At 39.4% G+C, this 18,731-nt stretch overlaps 1 long non-coding RNA gene across 1 annotated transcript in view; it reads left to right on the plus strand.

Moving 5' to 3' along the window:
* The first annotated feature begins 5,444 nt into the window (after nucleotides 1-5,444).
* The window catches only part of LOC142469073 (uncharacterized), a 49,871-nt gene continuing 36,584 nt past the window's right edge, over nucleotides 5,445-18,731 (plus strand). Inside the window, exon 1 of the long non-coding RNA XR_012788953.1 lies at nucleotides 5,445-5,574. This is a non-coding gene — a long non-coding RNA (uncharacterized LOC142469073). The remainder of the gene's footprint in view (nucleotides 5,575-18,731) is intronic.

Raw genomic sequence — 18,731 nt, forward strand, 5'->3', positions numbered from 1 at the left:
CCAGACATTGTGCTGTAATTGAAAAGTGCTGAGTGAGAAAAGCATGATATTAAATAAAGGTATTGTTATTATTATATACATTTCATGTTCTCTAAAAACACACTTTTTCCAATGGGCCTATCCAACACTCTTCTGACTGCTTCCTTTTACTTTAATTTTAGAAGTCCAAACTCAGAGGACCAAAGTTGTTGATAAACCCATGCTGAGCAACTTCACACAAACACACATATTCCCTTTTCCTTGTGTCTCCACTCGCCCCACCCTTTAACACTGTAAGCTCCTTGAAGCTGGAACCGCATTCCTATTATCTCGGTTTGCATTAGATCTTTTGTTGTACAATGTTATTGACCTCCCTCCCAAATTGTACTGCTCTGTGAAATATGTTGTCGCTATGCAAATAAAAGATAATAATAGTAACAATGCTATAAACATGGCAAAAAAAGTAGATGGAAAAGTACAGTGCAACCTTCACAAATATAATTAATCAGAGATAAAAAAAAGAATAGGCTTGAAATCAACACAGTACAGTGAACCCAATAAAAATGATAGGGGGCAAACAGAAGTTGCATAACAAACATGACAATTATATACAGTAATTCTACATTATATATATATTGTATTGTACTGTATCTCTTTATTTATATAGCGCCATTAATGTACATAGCGCTTCACAGCAGTAATATACGTGACAATCATATAAATAACAAATAATATAAATAACACATAAAGGGGAGAAGTGCTTCAGACTTAAAAGTAACAGTTAGGAAAAGGAGTCCCTGCTCCAAAGAGCTTACAATCTAATTAGTAGGTAGGAAGAACGTACAGAGACAGTAGGAGGGTGTTCTGCTAAGTGCGTCTGCAGGGGGCCAAGGTTAATGTATGAGGTGATAATTATCAGCCATGGAGCTACTCATATGCTTCCTTAAGCAGGTGTGTTTTGAGGTGGATCTTAAATGTGGATAGAGAGGGTGCTAGTCGGATATTGAGGGGAAGGGCATTCCAGAGGTGTGGGGCAGTCAGTGAGAAGGGTTTAAGGCGGGAGAGGGCTTTAGATACAAAAGGGGTAGAGAGAAGACATCCTTGAGCAGAACGCAAGAGTTGGGATGATGTACAGCGAGAAATTAGGGCTGAGATGTAAGGAGGAGCAGAAGAGTGTAAAGCTTTAAAAGTGAGAAGAATTGAGTGTGTGGTATGGAATTTGATAGAAAGCCAGGAGAGGGATTTCAGCAGGGGAGACGCTGAGACAGATTTAGGAAAGAGTAGGGATTCTAGCAGCAGCAATTAGGATAGATTGTAGGGGAGACAGGTGAGAGGCAGGAAGGCCAGACAGCAGGAGGTTACAGTAGTCGAGACGGGAGAGAATTAGGGTCTGTGTTGGAGTTTTTGCAGTCAAGCAACAAAGGAAAGGGCGTATCTTGGTAATATTGCATAGGAAAAAAAATATTTTGCTATCTTTTGAATGTCAGAAGAGAATGTGAGAGATATTATAATATAGATTATAATATATTTATTATCTGCCATTTTTAATTAGATTTCAGCCAAAGTTGGTCTATTAAATACCCATTTGCACAACTTTGGAATACTCAATATTAAATTATTTATTTTACCAAAGTGTTCCAATGTGTCAACAGGTATATTGCCAATGGCAAAATACACATTTATGAGAAATCCAAATAGCATTACTATTTGTTATGTAGCCCTGGTAAGAAATAGGGCTATATGTCTTTCCTCCTACTGGTATAAGCCCTGCTAAGGGCAGGCTGCCAGTAGTTATCATGGGTTTCCCCCACATCAAGCCCTGCTCTGAGTGGTGGAAGTAGGTCACCTGACCCTGTGTGGAAGGCATAGACACAGGGGCGGTACCTGCTGATGTGATGAAGGGGAGGGCTGGCTCAATTTAGAGGTTGCCTGTTCCTGTCAGTGACAGTAAGAGTTGATTCCTGGGTTCAGTCCTGAACAGTCATAGTGTGTGAGCTAGCTAGGTTCCTGAGGAGTAGGGCCTAGTGAGCTATAGATGGACCAGTGCCTCTCACCCTGCCTAGGGGGTGAGGGAAGAGCTAGCCCCACCCTGAGTGCCCATGACTTGGGGTGGAGGCAGGGACACAGAGTACCCAGAGACCATCCTGAGTGTGTGCAGTCTGGTGGGAGAGAAGACCCTGTACCTGTGATACCTGATTGTTGCTGTTGCTGCTACTCTGCTGCTGTGTGCAATAAAGAGCTGCTGCTGATTTTAAAGACTGACTGAGACTGGAATCTCTCATCCCTTTGTGGGAAGTCCTCTGTAAGGGTTCCACCCCATATCCCTGGGGCTTCACAGAGATGGAGGCATTGCACCACTGAGAAGAGATGAAGGCATTTGCCCCAGAAACCTGGTCCTGTCATCCCCCACACCATCGCGGGAGACTCAGGCCCTCCTGTTGCCAGCAGGTATGCACCACATCAAGACACGTAGCTAGACCTTAGTACACCTCAGGGCGTCCGATCTGCGACCGGGGGGGGGGAGATCGGAGGGCTACAGTTATAATGGTTGTGACAAAATGCATTGAAATAAATGTACTGAAAGTGTTCATTTTCCTTAAATTGCCAAGCGCAATAATATTTACTGGAAGGCTTGGACTGATATCATGGATGGGAGTATGTGGTACTCCCACATCATTCCATATTGAAGGTTATTTCCCCCAACAATCTCTGTTCTGCTGTTATTTTGAAATCTTGGAATGAACTATTTCTGACCTTGTCCCATTCAAATCACTCATCTGCTTTCCATTGTTTTAATTTTTTGTCTCATCCCCAATTTGGGCAAACCTGAGTTCTCAAAGTAATTTTGGACTATTCGCTTAATTCCTCCATCACCTCGTCAAACTGGTAGCTGTATATCACATGTCAAGACCACATCAAAAAATGTGTTTTGCTGGTTTCGTCACTGTCACGGTAGAATAGGACAATTTACATGGGATCGCACACACCAGGCAGAACGAAGGAGTTAAAGAAAACAGGTTAATTTTGTCCAGAGTCAACAGGCACAACACAATACATGATTACAGCACAAACTCACCAAAACATGGCTTACAGGGGGAATCCTAGCTCACTAGGTGCTGGGCGCCGCTTCAGTAGGCTTACCCAGGTCAGCTACCGCTCATCGGTACTCTCTGGGTACCACGGTACTGTAAGGATACTAGTTGTTTAAAAGTCCTGCTTGTCTATGCAACCGAGACTCGTTCTGGATCTGTGTGTCTCCGTCAAAATCCTCAGAGTAACAACCCAACTGTCTCCCTGAATGAGTCTGGAACTGATCTAACTATCTGTGATGGGCAAGGGTTTACATAGCTTCCTAGTCTCCATCTACAAGCATGGAAGACCGTGTGCTGACCAATCAGAGCACGAATGCCACGGCCAATCCCAGCACGGATGCCATGTCAGACAATCAGGGCCATGGGAGGTGACCAAGTTTTAGGAGAGTGAGAAATTCAAACTGACCACTGCATCAGTCAGGGATGGGCAAAATGTATTTTTGTGTGCTGGCTGGTAATGTAAAGTACCCACTCAACACACAAAGGAGTCATTTGAATACATTACATTATATACAGTATGCATGGGGGAAAGACTGCTGCTACAGAGCACACAGATTCACACATGTCAGCCATTTTAGCCATAATAAGATGGAGATACTATGCCCAAACCTGGGCCCCCATCTTGACAAGTAGGGACAATGGCTGGGCTTAACCTTTATTATGCCAGCCATATTGCCCCTACTGTCATCATCACATGCTCAGAACTGAAAAAACAGGAGCTTAAGATTTCCAAATGTATGCATGTCTCCATTTTCTAAAATGCATTCAGTGTTGAGTCCTAATATGGGAGACGACTTGCAGACCTGGGAAACAGGGATATTCCAATATTGAATTTAAAGGTTGCATAATTTTCCTTGAAAGTTTTTAGGTTTCTGAAATAGTAGTCTCGTACCCCCTCCTTGGTTTATGGTGGTCAATTAAGTCTTTCAATTAGCTTTCATGATCCTTATGTCTGGTAAATGTCGCCATTTATTAATATATTGTATATAACATTGTGTATGTAGCTCTTTGGAAACACTGTAAAGCAGTATGTAAAAGGCAATCTCCCAAATTTCTTAGAATAATTTGTTGGGCTTTTTGGACCTTGAGGAAAAGCAGCCATGGTTAATATTTAATCTTAGTGTACTTGGATAATCCTACAATCATAGAAATAGGAAAGTCCACTGTCTTGCGCTCTGGGAGAAACTGAATAATGATTTGCTCATAAAGTCTTGAATATCACATGGGATAATGAGTGTAGTAAAAGTCCATCCAACTCTAAAACACTTAGGGCCTCATGTACTAAACTCTGAAAAAAAAAATTGCCACGGTTTTTAAATCGCTATTTTTACAGCGTTGCTATTACGGTATGGAGAACGCCCCAAATAACAATGATAGCAAAATGTTTCCAATTGGTGAGTATCCTGCAGCGTGATGATCGTCGCTCTGAGAACTAGGAAATGGCAAGGCGTGTTCAAAAAATTTATTTTGGCATTTGGCGATAATCTCGCGAGACAACCAATTTGTCGAGCGGCCTATTTAAATGCTACGTTTATTTTTATTCTTTCTCTGTGTTGTTGGGAGTGAGAGACAGGCAGAGCTAGGCGTTTGGAGGATTTGAGATTGCTACAGTTGTGTATTTTGATAGATTAGTCTTGTGCTGTTTTGTTTTCTTTACACATTTTTGTTCTTGTGATTTTGAAAGTGTTTTGTGAGTGTGTCGTTTAATTTGTTTATCTGTTATTTGGGAGTGCTAGAGGTATGGACGGCAGGCGTGGGAGTCAGAGGAGTGATGGTGGGGTGACGGCTGGGGTGAGTGGTGGTGCTGAGGTGAGTGGTGTTTGTATGAGTCGACATATGAGTGTACATGTGAGTCAGGGGAGTAGTGGTTGTGGTTGGGTGACTGGTGATGGTGGGTGACTGTTGATGGTGGGGTGACTGTTCATGGTGGGGTGACTGTTGTTGGTACGGTGACTGGTGATGGTGGGGTGGCTGGTGAAGGTGTTGGCGACTGGTGAAGGTTTTGGCGATGGTGTTGGCTCCTGCAGTCTCTTCCATTGGAAGAAGGGGAGTCCAGTCAGCAGCCGCCGAGCTCAGTGGTTGTAGCTTGGCGTTAAAAGCGTATAGAAAAAAAACTAAATATACATTTCAACGATGAGGAGAATATTTCATGTTAAGATATGTACATGATAAAAGTTATTTTGTTATATATCTAAAGGCAAGACCAGTGCACATGTCAAAAAGGATTTGTGGGAACAGATTAGACTGTCTCTGTCTGCCTGTGGAAATCATGTCCGAACATATGATAACTGCAGAAAACTATTTGATAATATAAAACGGGAATTGAAGGTGAAATTGCAAAGTGTATGTTTACATGTTTCAGGCACTGGAGGAGGACCTCCAGTCCCCAATTTAAGGCTGACTCCATTGGAGGAGCAGCTGAGTGAAAGATTCTTACCCGTCATGGTTGAAGGCTTGCCTGGTGATAGGGATATCGGTGTGTACGATCATCCGTTTCCCCCAGGTCAGTACTTTTACATGAGTAAATGTTTTCAATTGAAATGTACTGTTTAAAAATACAATATCATTAGTGTTCTAAGTTGTTTATTCTGTTATGATTACATGATTTTATAGTGTATGCGAACAAAATAATACTTAGTACATACTGTTTATGTAGGCTCACAGAAGAAAATGTATCACACACCCCTGCATTCACATACTGTAGTATGTAGTAGTATTCATATTGTGTTTTTCATGATGTCATGTGTCAATGTAAAATATTATTGATATGTAGCATATACAGCTGCTGCTGATCAAAGTTAAACACTCACATATGAAAAATATTTTTCATACAATATACAATACTTTTTTTACATACTATACCCGTACAGTATGTATTGTTTTAATACTGTTTTGATGTGATGCGCATGCCTACAGTATACAGTACAGTACTGTACAGTATGCCTCATGGAACCTTGTTGAAACGCAAAATGCTTGTGTTTACTACTGTACATTCATTAACCAACCATTACTAACTGTACAGAAACACTGTATTTTGTTATAAAAGGAGACACAATGAAACACTTTAAAACAATCTACATTATTTTTATTGGAGTACAGTAAATCAAAACATTCACAGGTGTATGGTGTAAGTAAAAACATTTATTTATTAATAAAATTTAAAACAATCTAATGTACATAATTTGTTATTGGAGTACAGTAAGTCAAAACATTCACAGGTGTATGGTGAAAGTAAAAACATTTATTTAGTAATACAATTTAAAACAATCTACATTATTTTTATTGGAGTACAGTAAGTCAAAACATTCACAGGTGTACAGTATGATGTAAGTAAAAACATTTATTTATTAATACAATTTAAAACAATCTACATTATTTTTATTGGAGTACAGTACTGTAAGTCAAAACATTCACAGGTGTATGGTGTAAGTAAAAACATTTATTTATTAATACAATTTAAAACAATCTACATTATTTTTATTGGAGTACAGTACAGTAAGTCAAAAATGAATCAACATTTAAAAAGACAACCAATCACGCATCGAATTCGATCCCCACCAGTCTGTCCTTCCAGGGACGATGCTTTGTATGCCGCAAAATGCCATTTATGGAGTCTCTCACGATTTTCATTCAATGATCTGTAATGGAATGATTGCGCCGCAATTCCTCCACAATAGTCTTTCTTAAATTTTCAGGAAGAGCCTTTTTGACACGATTCCCTTTGTAATTGACTTTGTGGGCCCACAGTTAGTACAACTCGTAGCTCACGTGGTGCTTGAAAATGTACATGGCATGTTTCTGGGATATACCACCACTTGCAAACCTATATTTCTCCCTGACTGTACAATTTGTTTTTGTATTGCACCACCTTCCTCAATTATCATAATTACATTCTTACATTCTTATAATCAATTCTATTTCTACAGTATTTCAAAGTGAGTTGCACCACTTTCCTTAATTATCACTCACTTCATTATTACTCATTATGACTCACGCACTCACAACCCCCCATTTCAGTACATAGTTTACTGTTTACTGTAAACAGCATGACACACACACATAAAGTACCAGTAATACTATATTATAATTGTTATCACTGTATATTTATATAACTATATTATATATCTATTATTATTGTTATCGCTGTATATTTATATAACAATATTACTATATATACATATCTATTATTATTTATATCGCTGTATATTTATATAACTATATTACTATATATATCTATTATTATTTACATCGCTGTATATTTATATAACTATATTACTGTATATAATATATATTATTATTTATATTGCTGTATATTTATATAACTACAGTATACAGTATTATATATATTTAGCCATATTGTAGGCCTGAGCATAAATGATGTACTGTACAGTACTTGTGGTCTACTGTAACGTATTATTGGTTTTCCTTTACACTGTAGGGAGACAACTCTTCTGGTTGTCCAAATAAGTGAAGAGAATGATGAGAAGAGTGCCACAAGGGTAAAAGAAACTCTGCAGAAAACTCATAATATATCCGTATCAGAGACCAGCATCAAGAAGATGAGACGCAGAATTGGATGGAAATATGGACGTGTGAGGTTAGTACTGGACGGTACAGGAGGTAAAAGTGTGGTTTAAGAAACTGTACTGTACCTATAAAATTATTCCTTGTCATTACAGAGCGTACCCTATGATAAGAGATGTCAACAAGATCAAGAGAGTGGTCCAGGCCCAGGCATGAATCGACAGTGGAGAAACTTTTCAGGATTGTATCTTCACTGACGAGTCTACTGTACCGCTGGAGAGATTTGCCACCTTTGCATTACACAAAAAAGAACGCATATCTATGAAGCCGCGTCCAAAACACCCAGTGAAGATGCATGTGTAGGGTGCCATCTCTAGGCGTGGACCAGAATGCATCGTCATCTTTGATGGTAAATAATGCACAAAGTCACATGCTGTAGCCTTATGCACTGTACTGTATTACTGTAGTGTGCATTATTTTGAGCACTTTTCTTTTCTTGTTACAGGAATCATGAATAAAGTTTTTTTTCAAGAGAAAATAGTGCCTGATATTGTGGAATACATCACACGTGAATTCCAGATGGTCACTGTTCCTATCAGGACAACGATCCCAAACACACTACGTCAACTGCGCATATTCTTGCCTGCGGTATCAACTGAGTGAAGACGCCAGCGGAGTAAGTACGGTAATCGTGTCTCATTTTTTCCCACTGTTTACTGTGTATCTCTTTAACTAATTCTCCTTCTTTTCCCCCTCCAATGACAGATCGCCAGACTTCAATCCAATCAAAATGGTCTTGCAACAGCAAAGGATCATATCCGAAAAGTTGTGAAACCCTCAAAAAAGGATGAGTTGGCGAATGGCATACTGAGTTTTTGGAACAATGTACTCACCGTCGAACGATGTAATAAATATATCGACCATATTGCGACTGTGTTGCCCATTGTGATACAGTTTAATGGGCATGCATCAGGAAGGTAGTATGGTACAGTGCTGTACTGTAGTATGGTAAGTACAGGCACACCAAGTACAGTATGATACAGGTAAGTATGACACAGATTGTTTTACAGTATACAGTATGCACTTAACCTGTTCCTGTTACAAAGTATGTTACAGTAGTTATACAGTGGTTATAATGTATAATGAGTTCCAGTATACAGTGGTTTGACAGTAGTAACAGCATAGTCCAATATGGAGTAGTTATACTGTACACAATGCCATTACAGTATATGCACTTAACTGCACTAATTTTTTCTTTCCTTTTCAGAGAGATCTGCACTAAAAAAGGACGGGTGAGGGGGAGGGGGGGGCTATCATGTGTAAATTGTGTGAACTGTGTGTATAGTGTGTATAGTGTATCTAAAGTCATGATTTACACAACCCCCCCCCCCCTCTCTCAATGAACTACAGAATGCAATGTGGCCATGACAAAGAAGAGAAAGACTGAAAATGTGTATTACTGTTTTTATTATTATAAATTTGCATTATTCATGATTATTTGTATTTTTCATTCTTCCATGATTATCCACCGTCCCTTAATTTTCAACTGACAGAAAAACTACAGTACATGTAGAAAGAAGATAAAGACTGAAATTTGTATTATTCATGATTATTTGTATTTTTTATTCCTGATAAAATAAAATAAATATTTCTTTACATTCACAATAATCATAATCATTGAAACACCCCACACCGCTTACCCCTCACAAAAGTATGCATTTATTCTACATGTATTACAGAATGTGTATTCTATAACCGTACAGTATGTATTGTTTTAATACTGTTTTGATGTGATGCGCATGCTTACAGTATACAGTACAGTACTGTACAGTATGCCTCATGGAACCTTGTTGAAACGCAAAATGCTTGTGTTTACTACTGCACATTCATTAACCAACCATTAATTACTGTACAGAAACACTGTATTTTGTTATAAAAGGAGACACAATGAAACAATTTTAAAAAATCTACATTGTTTTTATTGGAGTACAGTAAATCAAAACATTCACAGGTGTATGGTGTAAGTAAAAACATTTATTTATTAATACAATTTAAAACAATCTAATGTACTGTACATAATTTTTATTGGAGTACAGTAAGTCAAAACATTCACAGGTGTATGGTGTAAGTAAAAACATTTATTTATTAATACAATTTAAAACAATCTACATTATTTTTATTGTAGTACAGTACTGTAAGTCAAAATATTCACAGGTGTATGGTGTAAGTAAAAATATTTATTTATTAATACAATTTAAAACAATCTACATTATTTTTATTGGAGTACAGTACAGTAAGTCAAAAATGAATCAACATTTGAAAAGACAACCAATCACGCATCGAATTCGATCCCCACCAGTCTGTCCTTCCAGGGACGATGCTTTGTATGCCGCAAAATGCCATTTATGGAGTCTCTCACGATTTTCATTCAATGATCTGTAATGGAATGATTGCGCCGCAATTCCTCCACAATAGTCTTTGTTAAATTTTCAGGAAGAGCCTTTTTGACGCGATTCCCTTTGTAATTGACTTTGTGGGCCCACAGTAAGTACAACTCGTAGCTCACGTGGTGCTTGAAAATGTACATGGCATGTTTCTGGGCTATACCACCGCTTGCAAACCTATATTTCTCCCTGACTGTACAATTTGTTTTTGTATTGCACCTCCTTCCTCAATTATCATAATTACATTCTTACATTCTTATAATCAATTCTATTTCTACAGTATTTCAAAGTGAGTTGCACCACTTTCCTTAATTATCACTCACTTCATTATTACTCATTATGACTCACGCACTCACAACCCCCCATTTCAGTACATAGTTTACTGTTTACTGTAAACAGCATGACACACACACATAAAGTACCAGAAATATTATATTATAATTGTTATCGCTGTATATTTATATAACTATATTATATATTTATCTATTATTATTGTTATCGCTGTATATTTATATAACAATATTACTATATATACATATCTATTATTATTTATATCGCTGTATATTTATATAACTATATTACTATATATATCTATTATTATTTACATCGCTGTATATTTATATAACTATATTACTGTATATAATATATATATATTATTATTTATATCGCTGTATATTTATATAACTACAGTATACAGTATTATATATATTTAGCCATATTGTAGGCCTGAGCATAAATGATGTACTGTACAGTACTTGTGGTCTACTGTAACGTATTGTTGGTTTTCCTTTACACTGTAGGGAGACAACTCTTCTGGTTGACCAAATAAGTGAAGAGAATGATGAGAAGAGTGCCACAAGGGTCAAAGAAACTCTGCAGAAAACTCATAATATATCCGTACCAGAGACCAGCATCAAGAAGATGAGACGCAGAATTGGATGGAAATATGGACGTGTGAGGTTAGTACTGGACGGTACAGGAGGTAAAAGTGTGGTTTAAGAAACTGTACTGTACCTATAAAATTATTCATTGTCATTACAGAGTGTAACCTATGATAAGAGATGTCAACAAGATCAAGAGAGTGGTCCAGGCCCAGGCATGAATCGACAGTGGAGAAACTTTTCAGGATTGTATCTTCACTGACGAGTCTACTGTATCGCTGGAGAGATTTGCCACCTTTGCATTACACAAAAAAGAACGCATATCTATGAAGCCGCGTCCAAAACACCCAGTGAAGATGCATGTGTGGGGTTCCATCTCTAGGCGTGGACCAGAATGCATCGTCATCTTTGATGGTAAAATAATGCACAAAGTCACATGCTGTAGCCTTATGCACTGTACTGTACTACTGTAGTGTGCATTATTTTGAGCACTTTTCTTTTCTTGTTACAGGAATCATGAATAAAGTTTTTTTTCAAGAGAAAATAGTGCCTGAGATTGTGGAATACATCACACGTGAATTTCCAGATGGTCACCGTTTCTATCAGGACAACGATCCCAAACACACCGCGTCAACTGCGCATATTCTTGCCTGCGGTATCAACTGAGTGAAGACGCCAGCGGAGTAAGTACGGTAATCGTGTCTCATTTTTTCCCACTGTTTACTGTGTATCTCTTTAACTAATTTTCCTTCTTTTCCCCCTCCAATGACAGATCGCCAGACTTCAATCCAATCAAAATGGTCTTGCAACAGCAAAGGATCATATCCGAAAAGTTGTGAAACCCTCAAAAAAGGATTAGTTGGCGATTGGCATACTGAGTTTTTGGAACAATGTACTCACCGTCGAACGATGTAATAAATATATCGACCATATTGCGACTGTGTTTCCCATTGTGATACAGTTTAATGGGCATGCATCAGGAAGGTAGTATGGTACAGTACTATACTGTAGTATGGTAAGTACAGGCACACCAAGTACAGTATGATACAGGTAAGTATGACAGATTGTTTTACAGTATACAGTATGCACTTATATAAAGTAAGGGGAGTAAACCCCATAGTGTTCGGTGCTCTTAGGGGTGTGTATAACTGGATATGGGTCAATTGGTACACTTGGATGCTGTCATGAAAAGGAATGAAAAAGCGATCCCACTGCAATTGAAGTATGAAGCATTCATGTATATAAATGAGAGAAGGATAAGGCAGACTTGAAATACCTAGGGGGGGGGCCGTTGTGCAGGGGCTGGTAAGGAGACTGGATGAGAAGCCCTTTGAGAACTCCCCTCCTGTACTCACGGATAAACCAACCGGTGTCTGCTGCCCTTGCCCGCCTGGTGTCTTCACTGCTCCCTCGGTGAACTCCCGGTGTTTGCTCCACATGTGCTGCGCTTCAGAATGATGTCATCGCCATCGCCGACCTGGTTACTCCGGGAGGGTTTCCCACGACGCGTCACGTATCCCGGCAAGCCCCGCAACTGCAGAGGGAGGAGGTATCGTGACGTATGTCCTTTAGAGCAAGGGATCCTTAGCGTGCCCCAGCCATAGACGTAGAGTAGCAAAGTAAATGGAATGTTGGCGGTCACTGCGCAGATAGGAACTCAGCCATAGATGAAGATAAAATCAATTTTTATTCAAACGTGGTGCTGGACATCACAAAGATTCACATCCTCTGACGCGTTTCGTCCGTTTACTTTGCTACAGTATGCACTTAACCTGTTCCTGTTACAACGTATTTTACAGTAGTTATACAGTAGTTATAATGTATAATGAGTTCCAGTATACATTGGTTTGACAGTAGTAACTGCATAGTCCAATATGGAGTAGTTATACTGAACACAATGCCATTACAGTAAATGCACTTAACTGAACTAATTTTTTCTTTCCTTTTCAGAGAGATCTGCACTAAAAAAGGACGGGTGAGGGGGAGGGGGCTATCATGTGTAAATTGTGTGATCAGTGTGTATAGTGTGTATAGTGTATCTAAAGTCATGATTTACACAACCCCCCCCCCCTCTCTCAATGAACTACAGAATGCAATGTGGCCATGACAAAGAAGAGAAAGACTGAAAATGTGTATTACTGTTTTATTATTATAAATTTACATTATTCATGATTATTTGTATTTTTCATTTTTCCATTATTATCCACCGGCCCTTAATTTTCAACTGACAGAAGAACTGCAGTACGTGTACAAAGAAGATAAAGACTTAAATTTGTATTATTCATGATTATTTGTATTTTTTATTCCTGATAAAATAAAATAAATATTTCTTTACATTCACGATAATCATAATCATTGAAACACCCCACACCCCTCACATTGTAAGGCTTGTGTGTGAAGTGGTGGGGGGGGAGTGGTTAAAGGGCCAAGAAGTGCTAATCAGATTAACATATTAAATTCGGGAAGGGATTATCACATTTGTGAGAGGTGTCGATAAGAAGTTGAAATCCTCGAGCCTTGTGTGTGTGCGGGGGGGAAAGGGGGTAAAGCTGTATGATGGATTACCTGTAGTTCAAAGAAATATTTTCAACAGGTCATATTAATGTTTTGATCCCCACACCCCGAAATAAAAATCACAGTACTATGCCACCCACCTCATAAAGAACATACATGACTAGTGTAGAATTAAAAAGAAACAGTACTTACTTGATTCTCATAATATCCAGAATTGTTATGCAAGCCCAGTCGATAACCAAAAAATATATATTTTTTTTTTTTAAACTTGAACTAACTTCTAAATGAATGGGAAGTTATACACGCATGCGCATTAATAATCAAGAAGGTCCCACCCAAAGAGAATTACATGCAGGCGCAGAAATGTGAGACAAGGCTCGGAAGATTAAAGCCACAAAGCCAACTATTTGAAAATGAATGGTTTGTGAGAGGTGTCGATAAGGAGTTGAAATCCTTGAGCCTTGTGTGTGTGCGGGGGGAGGGGGGTAAAGCTGTATGATGGATTACCTGTAGTTCAAATAAATATTTTCAACAGTTCATCATAATGTTTTGATCCCCACACCCCCAAATAAAAATCACAGTACTACGCCACCCACCTCATAAAGAACGTACATGACTAGTGTAGAATTAAAAAGCCCTTGTACTGATTGATTCTCATAATATCCAGAATTGTTATGCAAGCCCATGTCGATAACCCGAAAAAAATCGATATTTTTAAAACGTGATTCTCATAATATGCAGAATTGTTATGCAAGCCCATATCGATAACCGGAAAAAAAAATATTTTTTTAAAACTTGATTCTCATAATATCCAGAATTGTTATGCAAGCCCATGTCGATAACCAAAAAAAACAAATTTTTAAAACTTGAACTAACTTCTAAATGAATGGAAAGTCATACACGCATGCGCAGGAATGTAATGCCATGCTCGGGAAGATTCAAGTCAGAAAGCCATCCATTACAAATGAATGGTGTGGGAGAGGTGTAGATAAGAAGTTGAAATCCTTGAGCCTTGTGTGTGTGCGGGGGCGAGGGGGAGAGCGCTGTATGATGGATTATCAGTTCAAAGAAATATTTTCAAAATGTCATCATAATGTTTAATGCGCCGAAATGTGATATTGTAACATGCCTATGCATTTCAACAATGTTCAAATGAGACATACTTTACTGTACAGTACACACATGCGCATAAAATAAACAGTATGAAAAGAAGTAAAAGTATTGATTACTAAATAATACATATACTGTAGAAATGTGATAATTTTATATTCGAAGAAGACGCAACGTTATATTTTTGTAATACTGTATAAATCTTCAAATTTACAATTACTGCACGTGCACACACAGACTTGCAGAAAATGTACGGCTGTACTGTAGGTTGAATTGCTATTAGACTTTTAAGACAACAGCTCGCGATCGCCCATCTGAGTTTTTACACGGTATTGCAGTATTGCAGACAACGCTAAAAATCCGAGCGCTAACATTTCGAAAATCGCTCCGGAAAAAAAGAAAACAGACTGCGTCTGGCCGCGGTTATCAGAGCGACGCGGCTACGGCCGCCTTAGGATAAAGGCAGTCGCAGCTCTATGTCTTTCGCTATGGATATTGAGAGTCCGGGATTAAGCCATCACCAACATGCTACCGCACATTGTGATTATGTCCACCAAGAGCATTTGGCTTCAATTGAACAATCTGAAGCAGCTCGTTTATTGCAAAGCCAAATATCCCGTCATCAACAATTGATGAGTGTTCATGAAAAAATGGTAGCTGAAATCACAAATATAAAAGAAAACTTGCTACTGAATACTGCAGAATTTCAAATTCACAATACCACGATGCAATCTATTGGTGCAAGTTTACTGAAACAAAATGAGATTCAGGCCTCGGCAATCGCCTCGAAAGTACACTTTCCTGCTGTCATGAATCCGCTCCTGGGTTTGGCTGGAGCCCATCCATCCGGAGCTTTGAAGGTTCCAGACAAACTATTCCCTGTTTCTGCCATCACCTGCCTCTTGCTGCCTCCTGTGCAGCTCTGGCCTGATTGGCCTCCTGTGCTATTTAGTGACTGCCCCGCCCTCAGGAAGTTGCTGGACATAGACTTTGCAATCCAAGTTGCAAGTAACTGTGCTTGTCACAGACTCTCTGTTTGGCCTGCTAGGCCTCCTTGTGCCTTATATCCTGTGCCTAGTCCCCTGCTGCCTAGGGCTTCTTGCATAGTAGCCTCGGCGCTGCTTCCTTGTTCCTGGCAGACTTTGCCTTCACCGCGCTGAAGCGGCTACGCTGGTTTCCCCAGCATTTCCTGTGGCGTGTCTGCACCTCTGGCTCCTGCTTCCTCCGAGTGGAGTTTACTCCTGGCCTTTTCCTGACGCACTGCAGCACCTTCGCTGAAGCATCTCCGCTGCAGTGGCTTCTCTCAAGGTTCTAGCCTCCTATGCTCAAGTACCTTCACCCAAGATTTCCTGTTGATGACCTCGGCTTGTTTCCTCGACCACCGCTCCTGTGCCGCCTGCCTTGACCCCTGCCTGGATAACGTTAACCCTACTTTCTCCAATCCTGACCTGGCTATGTCTGACTATGGAATCCGCACTCCGGACCTGACTCTGTGGCCTAAGGTCGGTGCTTATACATTCCCACCTCAGCCCCGTGGTCCGGTACCAGTTTGTGGCAAGCACGTACGTTACACCTGCCTCCTCAGAAGTTGGATCGTTAAATTGTATTTTTGCCACATTGGATGTAGCATTGGGCTTCTCTGTTGCTTGTTGTATACATTTGCCATGCTCAATAGCTCTCTTTTTTGACACTTATATGCATATACTGTATATTTTGTGGGGGCTCAGGGGTTCCCAAAAAGAGCTTGCTGGTGTTCTGTGTGTTGATCGTTAGATTGTGCAGTTTTTTAACCAAAGACATCTCTAGCACATTCTCCAATAACAGTTAGTGAAGCGTCTCCACAAAGACTAATGCAATTATCTTCACCAACAGTCATTGAAGCATCGCTGCCAAACATTATTGAAGCATCTCCACAAGCACTCATTGCTTAGACACCTGTAAAAACTAAAAGTGTAGATGTATAATAAGAAGAGAAAATTAGTTCCTAAATACTGGTGCACACAATCGTGTACTTGGAAGAAACATTTTGTAGAACAGACACAATTTCTCATGCACTGTTGCCACAGCCAGCTCGCATAATGCCACTAAGTCCATACTTGCCACAACCACATTTCATGCCAGTCACTCCACCCTTGGCACAGCCACCTATACAAATGCAAACACCACCCTTGGCACAGCCACCTATACAAATGCAAACACCACCCTTGGCACAGCCACCTATACAAATGCAAACACCACCCATGGCACAGCCACCTATACAAATGCAAACACCACCCTTGGCACAGCCACCTATACAAAGGCAAACACCACCCTTGGCACAGCCACCTATACAAAGGCAAACACCACCCTTGGCACAGCCACCTATACAAAGGCAAACACCACCCTTGGCACAGCCACCTATACAAATGCAAACATCTTCCTTGACACAGTCACCTATACAAATGCAAACACCACCCTTTGCACAGCCACCTATACAAATGCAAACCATCTGTTATACTCTGAAATGTATCTTTAAGAGGTTTACAATAGAACTGTCCCGCGACCCCGTATCCTGAATCAGGTGCGAAAAGCGCGGGCTTTTTTTATGCACTAATTTTCACTTGCTTCACTCCACTTCTGCTCCGGATTTCTTCCTTGTTTCTTAATCCTACAATCAACCTATCTTTTCCATTCTGTGAGAAAGGGGGCCAGCTGCACCTCCCTTCCAAGAGTAATCGTGCTCATGACTGCGATTTTCATAGGGTATTTTAACAATACACAAACATTAACATTCATTGGAATGTGTTCTGATGATTGTTCAGGGGCAATGAATACATGCCTTACACTATATAACTGTTACCTGAGACTCTTAAGATTAACACCAGAGTTGAAGCAAAAGTGGCAGTCTAAGAAAATCTATCCTTCAACTTCACTCTCGCTACTGCTGTCCACCAAGCCAGTGTTCACAGGGATAACATCAGGAAAAGACAGGCACAGTTTTAAAGAATTGGGGATCCTTATCTAATCCCCCTCATATTTACCCGTTTAGTGGATAGGGGCCTAAGAGGTTATTCATTAAACTGCGATAGTCCCGATTGTAGCACTGTCGCAATTAAACTCCCACCCAAGTCAACTGGAGATTCTGTACAATAATTACCCGATCTGCACGATCACAGCTTAATTAATAACCCTGTTAGGCCCTTATTCACTAAACTCCGATAAATGTTTTACAATTTATATCAGTTGATATTAATCATTAACCACATATTCTCAAAAGTGTTATCATAAGTAATAATGTTTGAGTACCAATGTATCTTCTGCTTGAATGGCTCTGCTTTATGTACAGTATATTGCCATAGAAATGTCGATTACCATCCAATTAAATTTGTTTTAATGTAATAATTCACCAGATATTTGGTAAGATCCAATCACTTCTGATTGCTGAATCATTAAAATAATGTTTTATCACCATTCCATCTACTGTAGGAATAGCAGTCAGACAGTATAAAATATTTAAGAACAAAAAACAAACAGAAGCGCAAGCTCCGTAGCATGTAACTGTTTAAACAATAGAGTACATTTATTAAAAGACTGCAGCCCAAAGGTATTGCACTCACAGGATTAAAAAAAGCAACCATATGTGGGAGAGAAATCTCTGTGTGCAGTCATCAACAGGGGTGGGGGAGTTCAGGTTAGACAAAATGCACCTCATCAGCTCTCAGCAGCCACCAACTCCTGTCACAAGCTGGCGCCAGATCGCTATAGCCCTCAGTGCTTGCGCGTTCTTTGCTCCTTCAGTAATCAGTAACCAGCACTGAAAATCGGCTGCCATAAAATATTTGTTTAAATCACCCAATTTATGATTTCTTAAAAATAAGGTACTAGAGATTAAAGTAAAAAACAACTTTATTTAATGCCAACTAGAGAAATTAAGGTATGTTTTTTAAACCACAAAGATCTTCTTTCACTATAAGTGCAAGAGTTTAATGACAAAGTTAAAAAAAAATAGCTTGGGGAGTGTAGAGTGGGTCAATTTGTTTTGATTGTGTGGGAATTGGGAGTCTGTAGCAAACATTTTTTCTTTTTCCTGTCTGGTTGAGAGATTGCAGTGTGTGTGGTTTAGTTCTTTACGTACCTAACACACCTGATTGGCTTGTAACAAAGATTGGCTTGTAACAGAGGCTTGTAACAAATCATTGGCATGCAAA

The sequence above is a fragment of the Ascaphus truei genome, chromosome 1 (genome assembly GCF_040206685.1).
Source record: "Ascaphus truei isolate aAscTru1 chromosome 1, aAscTru1.hap1, whole genome shotgun sequence".
NCBI lineage: Eukaryota > Metazoa > Chordata > Amphibia > Anura > Ascaphidae > Ascaphus > Ascaphus truei.